The sequence below is a fragment of the Manis javanica genome, chromosome 2 (genome assembly GCF_040802235.1).
Source record: "Manis javanica isolate MJ-LG chromosome 2, MJ_LKY, whole genome shotgun sequence".
Taxonomy (NCBI): domain Eukaryota; kingdom Metazoa; phylum Chordata; class Mammalia; order Pholidota; family Manidae; genus Manis; species Manis javanica.
Genome location: NC_133157.1, coordinates 223,869,805 through 223,890,972, shown reverse-complemented (window position 1 = coordinate 223,890,972; position 21,168 = coordinate 223,869,805). Strand labels below are relative to the sequence as shown.

At 56.2% G+C, this 21,168-nt stretch overlaps 1 protein-coding gene across 5 annotated transcripts in view; it reads right to left on the bottom strand.

Moving 5' to 3' along the window:
* The window catches only part of SLC45A4 (solute carrier family 45 member 4), a 79,558-nt gene extending 72,592 nt beyond the window's left edge, over window positions 1–6,966 (bottom strand). For 2 of the 5 annotated variants that reach the window (XM_073230253.1, XM_073230254.1), the window contains exon 1: window positions 6,706–6,966. The gene's annotated coding sequence lies outside the window, so the exon portion shown is untranslated. The remainder of the gene's footprint in view (window positions 1–6,705) is intronic. The other 3 variants (XR_012128613.1, XM_073230251.1, XM_073230255.1) reach the window with 3 other exon arrangements.
* Window positions 6,967–21,168: the final 14,202 nt, after the last annotated feature.

The window sequence follows — 21,168 nt, the reverse complement described above, 5'->3', positions numbered from 1 at the left end:
AGCTGCCTCCGAAAGGGCACACTGGCTGAGGGGGCAGCAGCCCGGTCCTGGCCAGGAAGCCCGGCTCCATCCAGCAGAGGGTGGTGCAGAGAGCCAAAGGGGCAGCACTTCCAGCTCTGGGCTTTTATTGCAGGCGGTTTCACATAAACGGCATGAAAAAAAAAAAAACCCGTAATGGCAAGTCAGCATGACGGCTGGGAGATTTGCGCACTGGTGTGAAGCCCCATGAGTGCAGTTCCTAGAACTGAACCCCACTGGAACCAGAACGCCCCGCTCTCCCTCGGCAGCCTAAGCCTTTCTATGAGCCTTTAAGAGCCTGAGAACTTGATTTCCGTATCAAGGTCCAAAATGCCAAGAAAGTATAAATAAGGATTCATTTGTGCTCTAGAGATCAACAGAGACTCCTTCCTTAGAGAGACCTCATCCTGTTCTCCGCAGGGGTAAGGGGTTGCACGGCCTCGCCGGGTTCCATTCTTCACTCTGCATATAAACCACAGGGCTCCTGGTACATGACCCTGGAAGCAGCTCCTATTGTCACTCATCCCTAGGTACAAAGCACAGCCTCATACTCCAAGGACAGGACTTGTCCCCGAATTTTTACAAGTCCAAATTCATGGTGAAGCCTTCCTAAGTGGATTCTTAACGGCCAACCCTGAGGACAGAAGGCAGGTCGAGCTTGACGCTGACCAGTGTCACCCAAATGGAGTTGGGAGAGCAGCTAGCTCTCTGTCCTCATAAAGCTGGATTAAGTCAGACTCCTAATTACTTGGACTCTCCCCATCTGTCATAAAATTATTGCATAATACAAAGTTCTACAGCTCTCCACTTAAAGCATTTTGTTTCTGGGTGTGAAAGGTATTTTGTTGCTGTTTTTTAATTATTGAACTTATTTTCATATCAAGTTTCTATTGGCTTTCAGGCTAAAAATAGGAAACGTTTATGCTCTGCGTGCATCTCCCAGCTCACCTAAGAGAAGATGAGGCCCGGACTTCCCAACAGGTGGGAGGAAGTCCCTGGGAACATACACCAACTTCACCCCAGCGTCTCAGGGCTTAGCAAACCCCAAGCAGGCAGGCTCCTGCACCCCAAGCCTCTCATCCACCCGGGGCCCTCACCCTAGAGAGGAGTGGACAGCTGCCCACCTTCTCCCAGAAGGCACTCATGAGAAGGGAGGCCAGCAGGGCAGGTTTGCTGGATTCCTGCAGGGCAAAAACCCCTCCAGAATCCTAGCCAAGCTGTCTCTTCTGCTTCTAACACATCTTTCTGGAAAATTAACATTTAACTCAGGGCACAATTCCACAGGCTTAAATGTTAACCCAACCAAAAGGAAGTACAATACCACTAACCAAAACGTGTGCTGAGATGCATCCTGTTGGGCCCTTGTACACAGCACATCTAAAAAACACCATTAAAGGACACACAGATGAGCACTGATGTCATAATTTAATGTAATGATGTGGCAAGGGCTTCACCCCCATCCACCAAGCACACACACACCACACAGTGGATGCACCTTAAAATACACGGGCAAATGCACAGGTGTCTGCAGGTTCGCAGGTGTTTGACTCAGACTGAATTTAATTTACAGATCCTCAATGTAAGACTGAACTGCCCGAGAGACAGCCAGGGGCGGAAGTCTCGGCCCCCAGTGGGCACTATCCCTTCCTCCCTCACAGGGATGAGGCACTCCTCTCACGGAAGGGTCCAGCTTGCCCTACCTGGCACGGAGGGCAGTTCAACAGCTCCTCTATTTGAGGCCTCTTAGATGGACCCCACACCCAGCTCTTTATGACATGGCCTTCCAGTGCATTTTTGTGTTGTGCACTCAGCAATTATTTATCAAGGTCAATGATACATTTATACTCTGTGATCAATTTTGTACCAATATTACAGGGACAAAAACTTCTTCTGACCTGATTAACATAGCCTTATGGTCACAGAAATATCTTACATTTGTATGTATATAAATTCTTCTATGTATATTTATGTCACAGAGATGTGTGAAGAATGACCATTAAAAATCTTTCAAGTATAAAAGCAAATGACATTAGAATAATATTCCATGAGGTAAAACAGCAGACATAGCAAGCAGTTCAGGAAGAAGGAAAAGACAGACATGCTACATTGTTCAGACCAGTCAGCTCCTGTTTTTCAAAGGGTGATGGTGGGTATCAAATCATTGGAGTATTTAACATCGGATACCCTTTAAGGGGAACTGAAGTTATTTTAAGGGCCTATACTTACAATATACTATAAATTACATCTTTTACAGCTATTTGAAATCAGCAAGAAAAGTTTAGACCTCAACTTTATAACATGCCCACAGGTTTCAAAGTTATCTTAGAAAGCATGAGCAAAAATGTCCCAAGACCTCTGCTTTAAGGCAATAGAACCCTGAAACATTACTAATTTAGTCAGTTATGATTATGAAAGCCCTGCCTTCTACGCCGTTACGTCCAAAGCACTCATTACACAAGTTCACCTCCAGTATAGATGCTGAAACCCCTCCCCTCAAAATAGTGGATAGAAAAATAGCCCCTTGCCAAGCCATTCCAAACCAAAAATCATACTCTTTCGGATTTTCCTTTTCCTAGTATGGTGACTTAAATGTTGGCAAGGAGAAGCCCACACGGTTTTTTGGCCTTTCCATGTCCAAATGATTGGTCGAAATTGTGCCATAAGATCTGTCTGCAAGTACAGCGACCAATACACGTGGCCCATGTAATCATGCTCTCCGATTCTTCTTTATCGTCTGCTATGTATTCAGCACTCCAGATTTTCCTTTCTTTGAAATGGGAGCCAATTCAACTGACTCCAGGATTCAAAGACTGAACCCCAGAAGAGCCAACTCCAAGATTTCTAAAGAGGCTGAACCCCAGAATCCCAGGTTGGAAGGCACTTTTTGGATGTGGCAGAAGAAAGCAGCTCTCGGGCACTGGTTCAGGAATGCAGTTTTCTTCTCACTGCCAGCAAAATCCTTCAACAGGTTTGGGAGGATGAAAACACCAACGACCTAGGTCTGAACAATGCTTCCCTTAACCTGGGCTTCAGGCCAAAGCAGAGGTGGGAGGGTACAGTAGCCAAGGTCAGTAACTCAAAAAAACTCTGCAAGCCCTCCAGCTGCGAGGGCATCTCACCTCCGATGGCCAGCACCTCCTTCCTGCCCTTGGGGAAAACGCCCAGCACAATGTCCCCCCACAGACCCTACCATTGACCCTACGTGACCTGCTTTATCTCCGGTTCCCAGTGAGCCCAACAGAACTCAGAGGCTTCGTCTGCATCTTTAGGGTTCGGTTTCCTTTCTCATAATCTCTCCTACAAAAACTAGCAATGTGCTTAGCTCAGGACAGCTCAGAACAAGTGCACTCAACACATGACCCGGAATGACTGCTCAAGCCTTTGGGCACCGACATGCCATCGGCGAGGCCGAGGTGGGGGCCCTGGTACCTGGGCTGTGGCAGGGCCACCGCGGGAACACAGGTTTAAAAGGAGGAGAACTAGGTGGACCTACGCTGTTGTCCTCCAAGTCTGTGGATGTTCTAATCTTCCTAAAATGCCTCCTCTAAAACTCACTTGCCAAGGAAGCAGGCTCATAAACACTAGTGGGTCCCCACTAAACGTTTTCAGTGTTGCCGCTACCCAAATGGCAGCGGGCTGAAATGAGTACTGCGGAGCTGGTAAAGCCTGACTTTGGCAAGCTTCCTTCTGGTTTGAGGAAGGGGAGCTTCCTCTGCACACAGCAAGAAGGTCCAGTCTCCCAGTTTGCTGAAACCGCCTTATTTCACAAAGGCTTAGCATTTGATACCTTAAAAAAAAAAAAAAAAGAAGCCCACTTGAGGCACATTTTGGAAGCTCCATGTTTAAAAAGGTCCTTGTTCATTGATTTTGGTGGGGTAATTAAGCTAATCTAAACAAGGGGACCTTGTCTGGGCAGCGGTGGGGGAGGCGCAGGGGCGGGCGGTCTCTGCACGGAGCCCTGCCGACGGTGGCGGGGGCGCGGCCGCCTGCTCCGGTCCCTCCCACTCCTTCCTCTCCGTCCGGCTCTTCAACTGGGAGGCTTTCTCCCCCGGTCCGATTTCCACTCAGCAAAGCGAAATGCTCTCATGTTTCCTGGCTCGGAGTCAGGCAACCATCCTAATGGGGTCTCGCTGAGAGCACCTTCATCAACGGAATTACGTCGTGATCCGAGAATCTGGGAACTAGAGACGCAGAGAAAGCGAGCGTGGAGCGGCGTCCGCACAGCCTTCTGCAGGAACGCGGCTTGCAGTGCGTTCCGGCTCCACAAATTACAGACCCAGCTCTGACGGGGTGTTCCCCGCGAGGGCACTGGCAATTTGGGGTTGTCTGCCACCTACTGCGCTCACCAGCTGCCCTCATTCCGAGCCAGGCCAGGCGGCTGTTAGTCACCACCCACCCTTGCTGGCCACACAGGCGTGGGCTTCGGGGCCTCAGGACACGCGGGAGGGAGGGCACCGAGTGTAGGCGGGTGACGGGGACCAGGGGGCACCACGCTCGGAAAATGACGGCACAGCCCGGACGCCAGTGCGGCGCTCCGCTCTCCCCCAGCAGTCCCCCTGAGAACACAGAAAAACCAAAGCACACCAAGCGACCCAGACACCGGCTAAGACACCTTCTCTGGTTCCTCTTCTCTACTGGGGGCGGGGCAGCCACTGCGGCCGCAGCCCCTCCTCCCCTGCAGACCTGCAGGGCGGGACCTCTTGCCTCCCAGAGGGCAGGGTCCCGTTTCCAGGCTCCTCCCACCCCTTCCAACCGCCCCTTCCCTCCAATAAGCTAAGTCGGAGAGCAGAGAGAGCTCCAGGACGTTACAGCTGCGAGCCACCTTGGAGGTCACCCGGTCCACGGGGCTCCGCTGGCAGGATGCGACGCGGGCCCAGGCTGCAGTAGCCGCACACCTCTGCCAGGAAGCAGGCAACTCTCCCAGGCCCCAAGAAGCCTCCCAGAGGGAGGCCCAGTCCACACAAACCCACCACTAAATACCTAATGTGCATTTCAAATGCATCTCAAGTGAGCCACTTCTTTTTCTTTACAGCTGCCGCCCGTGAAAACAATTAGCCCGAATGGCACTGAAGTTCCCGATTTTCAATACAGGTAATTTTCTTACCCCACCCGCTCACCAGAAAGCACCTGAGTTCCTTTTCCCGCCTGGGTTTCTCCACCTGGGGCCTGCAGAGCTCGGGGCCACAATCACTGCCTCATCCCATCTTTAAAGGGACTTCGCAAAACCTCTCCCAAACAGCAAACTCTTACTCTTTCTTTAAATACGTAATTTAGATCCGGCAGAAAGTAAGGAAATCGCATTTCTTAAGGAAGGCTAAGGGTTACTGTCTCTGATGCTCTATTATTTGTCACACTTCTTAATCAGTGACCCACCCTCCAGCGTTTTATTTTCTTCCTTTTTCTCCTACAAGCAAAAAATAGAGATGAAAGGTTCCTCAACACCCTACCTGTCCGCTGACAACGGGAAGATGGGGGTGACACAAAGTGCTGGGCGCAACGGTGCTGGGCAGGCCGGGTCTTCACCAAGAAGCAGGGTTCGAGTCTGACAATCATTTGATTCCACAATTGCTTCACTCACTCATCTTCTAAACCCTCCCCCCTTCCCAGACCTTAGGCTAGGAGACACCTCAATAACCAGGAGCCCCAACACCCCTCTTGGAATCAGCTGAGAGATTTGACAGGGCTGGGTGGCTCAGCCCAACCCATCGGTGCCCCAAATGGAAAAGCAAAAATATCTCACACTCCCTGGGAGATCAAATGCCCCTTCCCACTACTCCCAGCCACTCCCGACCTTCTGGAATCACAAGTTGCTAATCAGAAGGCTGTGTTTTTTCCACCCCCCACCCCCCATTTTGACATATCTCCCCTAGAAAAGCCCTCAGCTGGAATGTGCTCCCCCAGAACCCAATCCGAAACACCACACCTTGGGGAGGAATGGGTTAAGCTCAGGAGCTCCCGGAGGAGCCGTCAGGGACTGGGGCTGCAGGGCCGGGAAGCAGAGCCTTGTGCAAGGCAGGGGCTGTGGGCCTGGAAGCACACATGTACTGGCCCCTCTCCTCCAGGGACAAGCTTGGCCATAGGAAATTAGGGTATCTGCAAAGGGACAGACCAGAGGACAGTACAGATAAGGCAAAAACGCAGGCCCAGCCCAGGGGGTAGCCCGGCGTCCAGAGGTGTGGAGCCCTGGCTGGGGGAGTCTGAGCTGGCGGAAAGAGGCCCAGGCAGAGGGGATAGAGGCTGAACTCTCAGAAGTTGGAGGCCGAGGGAGCAAGGACAGGGTCGGGAGCAGTGGAGCGAGGCTCCAGTCTTCCCTCTGGGTAGAGATGTCCGAGGACGCGGGGGTGGGGGATGCCGAGGGGTGGGACGGGGGTACCTGGCGCTGTGAAAGTGCACACCGCGGGGAGAGGGCCCAGGATGCTACAGGAGGCTGCCCAGACCAGGACAAGGAGGGGCAGGTGCAGTCGGGGAGAGAGGGGAACGTCCCAGGATGGCGGGTGTCCCGGGGGCAAGCGGCGCCGGGCGGGGTTGTGGGATCCCCTGACACGGGAGGAGATGCCCCGGCGGACGGGGGCGAGCTGGGGCTCGAGGCCGCGGCCGCACAGCGGTGGGGGAGGCGGCAGGTGCCTGCGCCCAGGTGCGGGGCGCTCGGGGCGGGCCCGGGTGGCGGGCGGGCGGCCGGCCGCTCACCTGTCTCCTCGGCCGGGGCCGCGGGGGCGGCGGCGCGGCGGGGCGGCCGGGCCGGGCCGGGCGGGGCGGTGGGGGCGCGAAGCCCCGGGCGCTCAGGGAGGCGGCGGCGACGGGAGCCCGGCTGCGGCTGCTCTTCGGCCGGCCGGCCGGGCAGTCAGGCAGCGGCGACGCGAGAGCAGAGGGAGCGTTGCGAGGCTTCGGCCGGCGCGCTGGGACAACGCCGCTTTATCGGGTCGGAAACAGCCGCCGCGCGCCGCTTCCGCTGACGCAGCGCCGGTCTGCGCTCATGATTATGCAGCAGCCGCCGCGGGGGTCAGGGGCGGGGCCCGATCCACGAGCGCCCATTGGCCGAGTCTCACCCCGCCCACCGCTACGCCTCCGCCCCACCGGCCGATGCCCCGCCCCTTCATTCCCCGAGTCCCGCCTCCCTCCTAGGGGGAGGGGCGCCCGCGCGCCCCCAGCACTGGCTCCTGGGCTCGGCCTCCTCCTCGCCCCAATCACCCTCTCCCTCCCTCTCGCCAAACGCGCTGCTCGCACAGGCGCCTGGCTAGCCGCGTCGTACCCCCTACCAGCCTAGCCCCTCGATGGGCCCCGTCCTCCCACCACCCCGCCCCAGCCCGTACCCGCAGTGCGGGCTCCGCCCCAGGTGCCGCAGCAAGCACTCTGCTGGTCTCCACCTCCTCGTCTCCTTCCTCAAATCCCCTACCTCCCGCTCCCCACTCACCCCCCATCTCCTTCGCCCTGCGGCATCCTCCCCCTCTTCCAGCTGCTGAGCGGCCTGGAGAGCTGGGCAGCGCCAGACTGGGCCTCCCACTCACCATGACCCATGCCAGGAGCACCGATCTGGTGTCACCCTGCAAGCAGAATGGCTATAATCCCTAGAATAGGGCTGCTGGGAACCCAGGGGAACTAGGCGTGGGGGAGGCATCTTGACTGAGAACAGATGATATAATGGGCTGAGGTCAGACAGCCCTGCACCCTTGCCAGGGTTTAAGTGGCTTTGGACAAATTACTTCACAGAGCCTGGGTGTCCTCTGTAACATAGAGATCACAAGACCCATCTCATGGGACTGCTGAAGGGATTCAGAAGTAAAGGGTGCCCAGCACAGCCTCAGGAGCAGTTCCAGTGGGGAAATCTGACAATATCAAGTGTTGTCAAGGAAGTGGAGCAACTGGAACTCTCATACATTTCTGGTGGGAATGCAAAGGGATGCAACCACTTTGGAAATCTGTTTAAAAGTATTTGATTGTATGCAAGCCCTATAATTTAGCAATCCCCTCCTAGATACATACCTTATTTGATCCTATTTCTCTTTGTAATAAGCAAAAACTGGAAATGACCCAAATGCCCACTAATGATAGAACAGATACATAAACTGTGTTAATACACAATGGAATGACAGCAATGAAAATAAATAATACAATTACACACAATATGGATGCCATATGGATGACTCTCTTGAACCATTCTGAGTGGGGAAAAAAGCCAAATCCCAAAGCACATAGGATTTCATGTATATAAAGTGGTAGAAGTATATATATGGTGGTATAAGTCAGGCCATTGGTTTGCTTTAGAGGGAGGGGTGACAGAGCCAGGAAGGGGAACATGAAGTGACTGTCTGGAGGCCTAATAAGATTTTGTTTCTTGATCTGGCTTCTGGCTACATGGGTGTGTGTGTGGTACTTCAGCGAGGGACTAGTAAGAACATCAGTAGTGTATCTTTAGTGAGCCAAAGTATCATCTGATGCATTGTGGGTGTTCATAACAGCCTGTCTACCTCCTCTGTTGGGTCTTTGGCTCCTATGGCCAGAGGATGGAGGCAAAGCAATTCCAATTAGTTTCTGTGCCAACTGTGTGACCTTGAACACCTTATTTAACCTTTCAGAGTCCTCACTGGTAAAGGAGGCTTCTAATAATACGTGACTTACACGTCGTGAGGATTAATGATGCTTTTTAAAAAGACTTGATACAACAACGAGCACAGAATAAGTTTTTACTAACTCTGTTTAACTACCCAGTAAACACTAAATGCTGGTATTTATTGAATCTTCATTTTCATTCATTCAGCAGCCAACCAGTGACTGCCTACTACGTGCCATGTATTGTGCCAGTTCTGGGACTACAAGGACTACAAGTTCTGGGACAACAAGATCTGCTCTGTCTGCTTAAGGGTCCCATAGTGAAGTAGGAAACACATACAGATGAGGGAATGCTTCCCAGCTGATGCTGCATCCATGGATCCCAAAGTAGGATCTGACTCATAGTGGGTGCTCCAGAAATGCTTCTGAAAGTTAAGTGAGTGCATATATAAAAGTGTATGTATAAGGTTTCATGTGATGAAATTTGGAAGGCTGTTTCTAAGCCTGAGATGTGGAAACATCAGATTACTTTACCTCTGCAATCTGGAGAGACTGCACAGAGTGAGGTTAAGGAAAAGCTCATCCCCTCTGGGCACGTGCTCCCACCTTGCATGTATGTGTGTACATGTGTGTATGCCTGCATATGTACACACGTAAGCATAGGTCCAGGGGCACAACTGCTCTGCCAGCCCTCCATCCCAGCCTAACCCACTGCGGCCTCATCCAGCTGCTGCTTCCAAGAAGGGTGCTGTGGACTGAATGTTTGTGTCCCCCCAGAATTCATGTGGAAGCCCTAACCACCAGTAGGATGATAATTGGAGGTGGGGCCTTAGGGAGGTAATTAGGTCATGAGGGTAGAGCCCTACTGATGGGATTAGTGCCCTTATAAAAAGAGACTGAGAAAGCTTGCTTTCTCTGTGCATGCTCACCAATATAACCAGGAGGGGGCCCTCCCCAGAGCCCCACTGCATGGGCATCCTGATCTCAGATTTCCCAGTGTCTAGAACTGGGAGAAGTAAGTGTTTATTCTTTGAGCCACCCAGTATGCTGCACTCTTGTTAGAGAGCAGCCTGAGCTACTGGAGACAAAGACAACGTGCTGGGGGCTGTGGCCCTTCCATCCAGCTGCCCAAAGGGCCCACACATAGCTTCTCCTCACCCTGTCCTTGACTGGCTAGGGCCCCAGTCTTGTGAGAAAAGAACTTGACACTTGGGAAGCCCTCTTGCCCTAGAGTCAGAAAGACCTGGACTCTAGCCTAGCTCCAGAGCAGAACGTGCCTGGGCACCTACCTGTCACAGGTGTGCAACCTGGGCAGTTGCACAGGTCCTGTGCCCAGAAGAGCTCCACACCTGGTTTACAGCATTGCTGTCACTGTCTTTAAATTCTTAATAATTGCTATCAAATTATGGAGCTGATCCTGTGTCCTCATTTGTAAGCACGTTGACCACTTTTGGGGAGTTGGACTTGACAACATCTCCACTGCTGGTTGTGCAACCATGCCTTCTCCTCCCCTTAGCTGGCGACCCTTGGGGTAGGGCTGTGTTCCTTTCAGCCTTGGCCCCAGGGCTGTACTTTGACCATTTCTGGCGGGTTGCCAGAAATCGCCTCCTGCCAGAAGCCCTCCTAGATGTCCTGCCTTAGAGGAATGTGTGGCTCCCTCCCATGAGCTCTGAGGTACTCTGCCCCTTCGCAAATCACTCCCCACCATAATTGGGCATTGTCTGTCCCACTGGGGGTCTTCGAGCCCTGTGCAAAGGGCTGGTACCTGGTCAGGTTCACTGCTGTACCCCAGAGCCTGCCCACAGTAGGGCTGTAGACATGTGGGAAGGAAAGAAAGAGAAAAGGAATTTCTTAACAAGGACCCATGGAGAGACCGTAGGAGGGCCATGGACCCTGAAGTGAGCTGATGTCGCTGAGGGCTGGCCCCAGCACTGTCCTGTGCCTTCGCTGGTCAAAGGATTTCATCTTTGTCTTGTCACCCTGGTTCAGTACACCTGAAGCAGAAGACATGAGGCCCCTGTGATCTTTAGTGCCCTTGCCTCTGGTGCCAGAGGCAGGTGGAGGATGGGGGAGCTGGCCTGAGACAGGTGGGAGGGAAGGGCAGGCAGGACTCAGGGCATGTCAGGGCTTGGGAAATGGAGGCATGATCAGCCCACAGGTGAGAGGGTCAAAGGGCCTGGGTTTGAAATTGACTTCACTGTAAATGAACCTCAATCTGTGAAATGGAGTGGACCTTGCCTGGAGAGGGTGGGGTCAGGGACACAGACAGGGCCCCACCTGCCTGGGTGGAAACCTGGGCCTGCTGCTGACCAGCTCCCTGACCTTGGGCAGCTCCCTTCGGCTCCTGGAAGGGGAGGATGACAGTTCCTGCTGTGAGAAATGGATGAGTTAGTATCTGTCAGTGTGAGCCAGCGCCACCTCAGTGGCCTAGGCAATGACCTTTGGTTCAGGCCTTTCTGTGATGACAGACAATAAGTCCGCTCATTAATTGAGGGCTGCTGTGTGCCAGGCCCCTTCCCCAACCTGCTGGCCTCTTTGGAGAACGGAGATGAGGACATCTGTCCTGAGACTACACGGGGTCGGAGAGCTCAAGGAGGGGAAGAGCGGAAGCTGACCCAGAACCCCAGCGGGGCTGCCTCCTTGGAGGGCACTTCCTCTGCTCATTAGCAAATCTCTCTGTTGTTTTTTATTGAAGTATCATTGGTATACAATCTTATGAAGGTTTCACTCTCCTTTGTTTTTTAAGCAACAAATGCTTTTTAAAACAAACTCTTTTGCAAAACTCCAATATCTCAATGAGCTTGTGCATTTATCACCAGATATTTCCGTGCACCTGCTCTGAGCCAGGCCGGGTTCCCCAGGCATCCTCTGATTTATAGCTGTATCTACCTGACAGCCGCCCTCCCCCCCCACCACTTCCTGCCTCCCTGTCAGCCCTGCTTGGGTGTGCAGAGAGAATGGGGAGCACGGGGCAGAATTCCAGCTCTGCCACTCCCGGCTGTATGACCTTGGGGAAAATACCTAATCTCTGTGAGGCCACAGCAAAATGGAGAGGACAGACTTCAAAGAGGGTGGGGTGCAGACTTCCTGGAAAGCCCACACCCTGAAGGTCCCAGCTATTAAGCAAGGCCAAGCCCCCAGTTACCTATGGTGGAACCTGAGACCTGAGAGGACAATGCCTGGCAGGTGCCCTGGGCAGTGAGGGGCCTTCAGGGCAGCCTCAACCCCGAGGGGGTAATGGACCCATGACAGGAGCCCCAGGTGCTGGAACTGGTGGGAAAGCACAGGCTCTCTGGGGTCACAGAGGTGCCTATGGTCCTAAGGCTCCTCCAGGGTCTATGGCAGCCCAGACCTATAGATGTGCCTGGGGTCATATGGCTGCTGGGAGTCACACAGCCCCCTGTGGTCACACAGCAATCAGTCACACAGCTTCCCAGGGTCACACAGCCCCTTGGGGTCATACAGCTTCCTGGGTCAAAATGGCCTTCCAGGGTTGTATGACCTCGTAGGGGGGTCTTGTGGCCATCTGGGGTCATACAGCTTCTTGGGGTCTTGAGGCTTCTCAGGGTGCTTTGGTTACCTGAGGTCACACCATTGCCTGTGGTAACACAACTGCCAGGAGTTACATGGCTACCTGGTCATAGGGTGACCCAGTGTCATACGGCCACTGGGGATCACATAGCTACCTGGGTCATATGGACACTTGGGGTCACTGGTATGTCTCATTGGAAGTTCAGGCTCTTTCAAGGCCATTCTACCACCTGTGTCCTGAATGAGCCCCATGCCGTCCCAAGCCTTAGTCTCTACAGCTTTGATGTGGACAGAATGTTTCTAGAGCACAGGGCTGGGGTGAGGAGCATATGAGGAAATGATTGTGTGGGGCCTGCAGACACACACGGCAATCCTGCCGGAGAAAACCAGCTGTGGCCAGCTCAGCCCTCACCCTGCCAGCCTGGGTGGCTTCCCCAGAAGGGAGCTGGGGCAGGTTTTCACCTGGAAGTGGAGAGGAAAGGCGGATGCCAGAAGACCCCTGACTTGTTGGGGGTGGCAGGCCATGTGTGCAAGTGGCAGCAGGTTGCACTCCGGCTTGGGGAGGGCACATGTGTGTCCCTGTGCAATGCCTTATTCTATAGTCAGCTTATGTTCTGCAATTAAACCTGAAGAGTAAATAAATAAAACAGTAAAATAAGACACCAGCTTCAGCCAGGCTGGAGGGCCTCAAATGCCAGCTAGGGAATTTGGCCTCCTTCCTGAGGGTGAGGGAGAGCTGGGATGTCTTGAAACAGCTGGACCAGAGAGCCTGGCAAGGCAGCAGCTGCCCCACCCCAGGGAGGAGGTGGGGAAGGGGCTGCCATCCGGTGGTCGCCAAAGACCAGCATGCTGTCCTCCAGTCCCAGGGCCACTGCCTCCTGGCCCCTCCCAGCCCGCTCAGCACCTTTGAACAAGCGGCTGCCTGGCCCTCTCCCAGTCTCCCGCAGGGCTTTTCCTTCTTCACAAGGGGCAATGCTTACCCCCAAAGAGGCACATGGCTGAGGAGGGCTTTCTGGGCCCTGCGGCCCACCGTCATAAGGGAGGTCATTTACCTGGGGGGGGGGCCCTCCTTTAGCCCTAAGGCGGGCACAGACCCCTACACATACCCTGCAGCTGGGGTGTCAGCCTCTCAAGGTCTGGGCCTGAGGTGTGGGCCTGAGGAATGGTTCCTGGTGTGGGCCTGAGGAATGGTTGGTGCACAGGGCTCCCTCCTGTCTGAAACCCTGTGTGGCCTGCAATCACTGTGGGATACCCCAAATATGGGGCAGCTGGAGGGCTGGAGGAAGGGCCACTGGTGCCAAGGGACCTTCTTTAGAGGGGGTCCAGGAGTCTGTGAGTGGGGGCAGCTGGGCCCTAGCCTGCCTGGGCTCTGGTCCCAGCTTTACCCCTCCCTTGCCAGCCTCACACTAGGCCCCACGCTCAGAAGGAACCTGTGCTCGGCTTAATGCTCTGCTGTTGCCACTTTGTGATTCCTACGAACTTGTGAACAAGGGGACCAGAGTCTTCATTTTATGCTGAGACTACAAGTTATGCTGTGAATTAATTTCTTTGCTCCTCTGCGCCTCAGTCTAATCCGCAAAATGGGTGCACGGGCTTGGTGCTAATGCTCGTCTGGCTTGGACTCGAGAGTCTGGGGAATGATGAAGAACGAGCAGCATGGGGCCTCGGGCCCAGCCTGCTCGAGGGACCTCCTGCCCACAGCGGCCCTGTGCTCGGCATGCTAGTGCTCCTGTCTGCTAGAAGGGGAGGCAGGCACAGAGAGCAGAGAGGGAAGGTGGCAGGCCTGGTGTCATACATACAGTGGGCAAGTGGCCGAGCTGCGATTTGAACCTAGGCTGCCTGGCTCTGTGTCCTTGTGCCCTCTGCTCAAGGTTAACCCAGCCTGGAAGAGTGTGGAGGGGCCACAGCATCCCTTTGGCATCATCAGGACAGGGAGGGAGCGAGGGTCAGCGTCTCTTCAGCCCAGCCATGAACCAAATGACCAGGGTGACATGGAGGGGAGGCAGAGAGCCAGCCACCCACGGCAGGTGGCAGGGAGGGGCATCTGGCAAGACTTCCCAGAATGAAGGGTGAAGGCAGGTGATGCGTGGGGCCACCCCACCCAGGGCCCCTGGCGTAGGCCCCACCTGCAGATGTCAACAAGGGCAGGACAAACCTCTGGGTGCTCCGGCCAGGTCCTGGTCCTCAGCCAAGCGTTTGTCTCAGGACTCCCACACCACCCCTGCTTGCTCTGAAGCCCCACGGCCTCTAGCTCAGCTCCCTCTCCTCCTGCCTGTGCCCACACTGTTCTCCCACTGGTGATGCTCTTCCCCTTCCCTGGGTGCACCTGTCCCATGTGCACCCCCTCCACCACCCAGGGCACAGCGGTCCTCGGCTCCCCCAGCAACACAGCAGAAACAAAGCTGGGCTCTGATCGTGCCCTGAATCACCACCTACAGAGCACCTTCACTTTACAGGGCCCTTTCCCTGCCCACGGTCTCACCAGAGCCTCACAGGAACCCCGTGGGGTCAGATGGTCTTTGTCCCCATTTTGCAGATGGGGACCCGAGAAGCAGTGGAAGAGCCTGAGCTCACATGGGGGTGCAGCTGCACCAATGGCTAATACTGAGACCTCCTATGGGCTGGCCGACATGATTTCTATTCATTCATTCATTCATTCATTCATTCATTCATTCAGTAAACGTTGACCAAGGCGCTACTGTGTCAGGCATGGTCAAGGATGCTGTGGAAGCAGCAACAAAGAAAACAGACCAATACGACCCATCCTCCTGGAATCTGCACCTAGTGGGGAGACAAACAAGAGCAGATAATGTGGTCAGTTAGGTGGTGCAGATGCTGGAAAGCTCTGGAAGGTGGGGAAGTGCAGGGGGGCAGGGCAGGCAAGATCTCTTGTGGAGAGGAGAAGCCTGAAGAGGGAGGGGGCACCCTGAGGGTCTGCACCCTGAGGGTATCCACTCGGGAAGCCAGCCTGGTCTCCTCTGGGGACTGGGCGTCCTCCCAAAGTACACAGGGGCCTCCCTGGATGCTTCAAGGCAGCTTGCCTGTCGGGCCCTTAGCCTTGCTCTAGCACCAGGCTCCTGTCCTGTGACCCTCTGGGCCTTGTGGGAGGGCAGGACCTGCCTTGCCCTGTCAGTTCCTGGGGCAGGGCTCCTGGGCTGGGCCTGGCACATCTCCACACCTGGCCAGCGCATGAAGGAGCAGCAGAAGGGAGCATGTGGGGGCCGGAAGCAGGTGCCCCTGGTCTAGCGCGCAGGGGTCAGTATCAGAGGGCTTCACCTGCCTCCCCACATGTTTAGGAAACAGCACACTCGTCAGACAGGAGCCCAGGTGGGCCTGACCCTGGTTCTGCTGTCTGTCCGTTCCCACACCAGCGTGCGCATTTGCTAGATCCTCGAGCCTCGGGTGATATGGGCGGGCTGTGGTGTGCCAGGGTCTCCCTGAGCCTGTGTGACTGCAGACTTGAGTCCTTGCTCCCAAGGGGCTTATGTTCTAGTGGAGAGAAAAGTAACCAATAAATGTTAGCAGCATCCCCCCCAACTACCAATACTGCCAAGAAAATGGGGGACAGGGTGAGGAAGGGGGACAGGGGTGCTTCTGTCACAGCGGGTGGCCGGGAAGACCTCCTGAGGGGGTGGAGGCTGGGCAGGGAGCTGTGAGGTGCCTGTGCGCTAAGACTGTGAGGGAGACGGCGGGGCGTGCTGGTTAAGCCCTGAAGCCCCAGGACTGCCTGGGGCCACCTGGCCCTGGGAGGAGACTGGCGGGCAGAACAGCTGGACCCAGGAGGGAACCCTGTTGGAGGCTGCCTGGGGCAGGGTCGGACTCATCTGACTTGAGGTGGGAGAGCCTAAAAGAAGTCTCCGGGGCTGACTGGAGTCCAGAGCCAAGAACGGCCCACTGCAGGGAGGGCTGATGCCGTTTCCGAGGCGGTAGTGCCAGGAGGCCTGTTTTCTGTGGAGTTTACTGAGCTCCTCCAGCTCCAGGGAGCTTGGAGTGCTTGGGCCCAGTTCCCAGGGTCGTCCCCTGGACAGCACGCCGGGAGGCGGGGAGGGGGCAGTGAGGACGACTGAGCAGCGGCCAGCTGGGAAGGGTGGAGGGACAGCCACGGGGGAGGAGTGGGCCACTCAGTCCCCCCCAACCCCTGTAATCTGCAGTCCTAGACACCACTCCCAGATCCACCTCCGGTTTGGGCTCAGAGCTGGCCAGGGTGGGACAGAGCAGAAGCCTCTTTCTCCAGGCTGCCCGGTGAGGAAGGAGTTGGGCAGGTGCAAAAGGATCGCGACTAGGAAACAGGGTCAGGCTCAGTCAGGGGGAAACTGAGTCAGGGTTCAGTCAGTAAAATTAGAGCCAGTGATACGTGGAAGGCAGGATCAGGGCCTAACATATAAGCAGGGTCAGGATTCAATGTCTGACCGAGGTCAGGTTTCGGGATGGAAGCAAGGAGCAGGGCTCAGGGTGTGACGAGGGTCAAGCCTCAGTCCGCGAGCAAGGTCAGGTTCTGCCTGGGACTGCCATCAGGGTTTAGAGTGTCGCTAGGATTCAGTTCAGTGAGGATCAGGGCTCAGTCTGTGACTGACTATGGGACTCGGCTTGAGGCTGGGGCTGGTCTGGCTGATGTGGCAGATAGAGCCCCACGGTGAGGGGTGACAGGTCCCTCCTCTTTGCGTGTTCAGCCCCATCCATGTCTCTCTTTCGCTGAAGAATCACCTGCTTTGTGCCAGGCACAGCCGTAGGGGCTTGTGACTCAGGGTCTCTCTGCTGCAGTCCCTGCCCTAAAGGACCTGCCATCTAGTGACTCAGCAGGGAGTTCCGGGTGTTCTGAGGTCCAGAGAGGGCTGTGAGGCTGCTGCCCTTGAGGGACTCGGCCCGAGGGCATCCCGGGCAGGGAGCCCTGCTTGAGCAAAGCCGTGGGTGCCGGTCAGCTCAGCAGGGGCATCTGGCTGCTGAGGCGAGCTCTCGGCTGGCTGAGGCCGCCTGTTTTCCAAGAGCACATTTCAGGCTAGAAGCCAGGCTTGCACAGGTTGAGGCGGCCCAGCCTGTTCCCACCAGGGCACAGAGCAATATCTTTGGTGGGTGCTCCCTGCCCCAGAGGCCACCCACCTTGGGTGGACCCGAATGTAGAAGACAATGGAAAGGAATGGGAGTGTGTGAGGCCACAGGCCTGGCTGGCAGGAGGGGGCGGGTGGGTGAGAAAGGGCGGGTAGAGGCCAGGGCAGCAGAGTGGGCAAGGGTGTGTGGGGATGGCCCTGGGGGTTCACGGACAGCAAGGGACACACAGTGGGGGCCTGGGAAACCAGTGGAACTTGGTGGCAAGGCTGCCGGCGGGGCCTCATCTCTGAGTACTTGAACGACTGGCCATGTCTTGCAGCCTGGGGGCCTCCTCCCCACCTTGAGCTTGCAGGCCTTGGCCATGGGGACCTCCTGGCCCTCTGTTCTGCCACCTGTGTGGGGTGTTTGGGACCGGGAGGCGGGCCTCCTCGTGTGCTGGGCCCAGGCCTCCCACCCGCCCCAGAACTGCGGCTTTGGCATCTGGTCTGGCCCACCTGGCATCCACCATCGCAGAGATGAAGAGCCATCGTTTTCAAGCCCTGGGTCCCGCCCCTGCTTTACACCCTCTGGTTCTCATGCCCCGACCCCTGAACCCAGCCACCAGCTACTCCGGAACTCTCCCACAGCCTAACCCATGTGACCCCACCCCTGAGGGCAGCCCCTGGCCTGAGGAAGGGCTCAAGGGGTGACAGCAGGGCTGTCAGAGGGTTGGGGTCTGTTTCTGGGACCAGCCTCAGGGGAGGGAGAACTCTGAGGCCCAAAAGCAGGGAGGGCTATGGGTACAGGCACAGGTGGGGAGGTGGTGGGCTCAGAGGAGGAGGCCCAAGCCCGCGGACAGGCTGGAGCAGCAGGTGCAGGTGGGGTTGGGATGCCCCGGGCCAGGGCTGTGCAGCAGCAACCGCTCCACCAATCCTCAAAGGGCCCACTTCATTGGACCTGGCACTACTATTATTCCCTTTGCTCAGATGAGGAAACTGAGGCCCAGAGCAGTTAAGTGATATGTCCAAATCCACCCCAGCCACTGGGCAGAACCAGGGCAAGACTCCAGACTGGTGACCCTGGAGCTGGAGCTCCAAACCCCAAAACCTGTCAGGACAGCAAGAATGGAACCTGGCGCTGTGCAAAGGGCTAGATGTGCATGCACCATGCCTGATTTCAGAGGTGACTGTGCCCCCAGAGAGCCCTACCTGCTGCCCCCACTCCTGCTCAGGCACCTGGCCCTGGCATGACCCGCTATCTCATGGACATTGTGTCATTTCAGCCAGAATCAACCACAACTGGCAGGCCCTGAGCATGCCCTCTGTGCTGGGCCCAGTCACACCTGCTCGTTGAGCGTCGCTCTGTCACCTGAGGCCCACGTTCTGGTCTCTACGGGTCGATGCAGAATCAACGCTGAGAGCAGTTCGGTGGTCCGGCCCCACTGTGGGTGACAGCAGAGCTGTGACCCCTTTGCCCAGTGCCCCAGGCTGTCCTCGGGGCCAGGAACAAGGTCACCCTCGTCCTGCAGGGCTTAGGTGCAGGGATGCAACAAGGCCCACCCACTTCTTGCCCAACTTGCTGGGTTGGTTTGGCCCTGCCAGTGCCCCACGCCTGGGGAGCCTGCCCATGCCACCCTCCCCGATGGCTCTAAGAGAAGGGACTTTCAGAGTTGGCGGTGCCCATGGGGAGGGCGCAGGCCCTTGGGATAGCCTTCTTAGTCTCCAGAGAGTGGGTGTGCAGTGATGGCCACCCAGGGCCCAGCAGCCCCCAAGGCAGGTGTGTCCTGGGGAGCCCTGCTTGGGAGGCACAGAGCTCCGTCTGTGACATGGACAGGTCATGCCGGCAGTCAGGGCCTCAGTTCCACATCTGCAGCTTAGGTAGCGGTCAGCCCTCATAGAGGCCGGGGAAAGGGTCTGTGGAGTGATGGGCTCTGTGTGCAGGCCCAGCCCCCTAGTTTTGGGGTTGAAGTCAAAGGGCAAGGGCTGAGATTAGGTGCAGATGTCCAAGTCTCCACCCTCCACTTGCTGTGCAGACAGCTGCTTCCCCTCCTCATGCCTTGGTTTCCCATAATAGCAGCTGGTGCTCATAAAGGTGGTTGGGAGCATTTGATTCTCTGATGCCACCAAGGGAGACCTGTCAGGTACGGGTACCCTGGGGCATGAGGAGGGTATCTGTATCCACATGTACACTTAGACCTCTTGGTGAACATACTCACATGAGTGTGCATGCACAAATGCGTGCACAACCATGTGCCACGCTTGGCTGCCACACACTCACCTTGGTGTGCCCCAAGATCCGGTCCAGATGCCCTGCCCGTGGGCATGTCTGCAGCCCCCCACTGCATACTTGGTACACACACCCGTCCTCTCCCGCCCTCACACAGGCTCCTGGGTTCCCCATGCCCGATCCTCCAGCATGCCTGAAAGCTGGCACAGGCTTCTACTTTGCTTTCTGTCCCCACTACTTCCCTGGAAGCCTGATTTTGCAGCTCAGATCCCCTGAGAGTCAGCTTGGGCCGGAGGGTTTAGGAAGCTGCAGAGAAATAGGAGCCAGCCAGGTGCTGAGTGAGGACCCTCTTTCCTGCTACCCCAGTGAGGGGTCCCCACACACTGAGGTTGCCCCCTCCAGTGGTTCTCCACCTGTGAACCCTGCAGAATGCCTATTGGCAAGCAGAGGTTCCATCTGCCTGCACCTGGTGCCCTGTGGAACCCCAGGCCAAGCAGCAGCCCCAGGGGTCTTCAGGAGCCCCTCCCTTCTGGGTGCTGGGCTGCTTCTCTTCAAGGTACACGCAGCCACATGCTACTTTTGCCACCTGGAATCTTGGCTCTGACACCACTGTATAACCTTGGGCTCCCTCTGACACAGTCTCCTCACCTGTAAAATGGTGACACTGATAGTGCCCACCTGTGGCTGGTGGGAAGATGAGTGAACGAAGTCCCACTCACACAGTGGGGCCACACAGGTCAGGGGTCCTCCTGATCCCAGTGGGATTGTTGCCAGCTTTGGAGTCAGAGAAGCATCCTGGGGTCACCTGAATGAGGCCTCTTCTTCTCCTCGAGACCTCTTCAAAGACACCATGCCCCTTCTCCAGGACTCTGCAGTAGCGGGTGTGACTGTGACCATCACCTGGCCAAGCCTCAGTATTCTCATCTGAAAGATGGGATGGCATTGTGGCCACCGGGCTTGGGGTAGTGTGTAAGAGGTTGTTTACATGAAACACCCTTGATAAAGGAAGGCAAGGATGGAGACAGCAGGGTGAGACACAAACACTTTGTCCCCAAGGCCACGGTACGCCTGAGACAAGAGCCCCTTCTGGAAGCTTCTCACACTCCTTGAGGCTGATGGGGAAATGTGAGTGTTTGGCCCAGGTCTGCACAGTGTGGCCCCCTGGTGGCCACACCACGGCATCTGTGTGCGGCCCACCTTGTCTGACTTGAGTTCTTTGCACAGGGGGTGGTCCTGTGCATCACTTCGCAGGCCTTCGTTGTTGAGCTCAAAAGAGTGGAGGGAAAGCAGTAAAAAAGACAACCAGCCTGGCCCTGAGCCCTACCTAACGTCCCCCGAGTCCCCCATGTGACCCCAGTAACACCCGAAACAGAGCTGTTGCTGCCTCCCTTCCCAGAGGAGGGGCTGAGCCCCACCGCTGAGCCAGCTGCCTGGCCCCACTGTGTGCCGTGGCCTGGCTCTGGGCCTCTCGTGGCAGTGCGGGGCCTGCCATCCACCAGGATTCCACTCCCATGAGCCCCACTGACCCTACACCCTCCCAGGTGGCGAGGGCGAGGCAGGGCTAAGCATCTGTGAGGTAGGAAACTGGCTCCAGGAGGTGAAGGGCCCAGGGAGGAAGGTCATGGGGCTTTTACGTAGTCCATGTGAGCTCTTGGCCACTGCCCGAGAGTGACTCGGTTCTCTGCGCCTCAGTTTCGTCACCTGTGAGATGGGGCAGGGCTGTAGTGCCCAGGCAAGGGCCCAGCCAGAGCTTGCTGCATATTGTGTTACTCCAATGCAGGTTCACTGATGCATCCTGGTGTGGGTGGTGTTTGAGCCGGG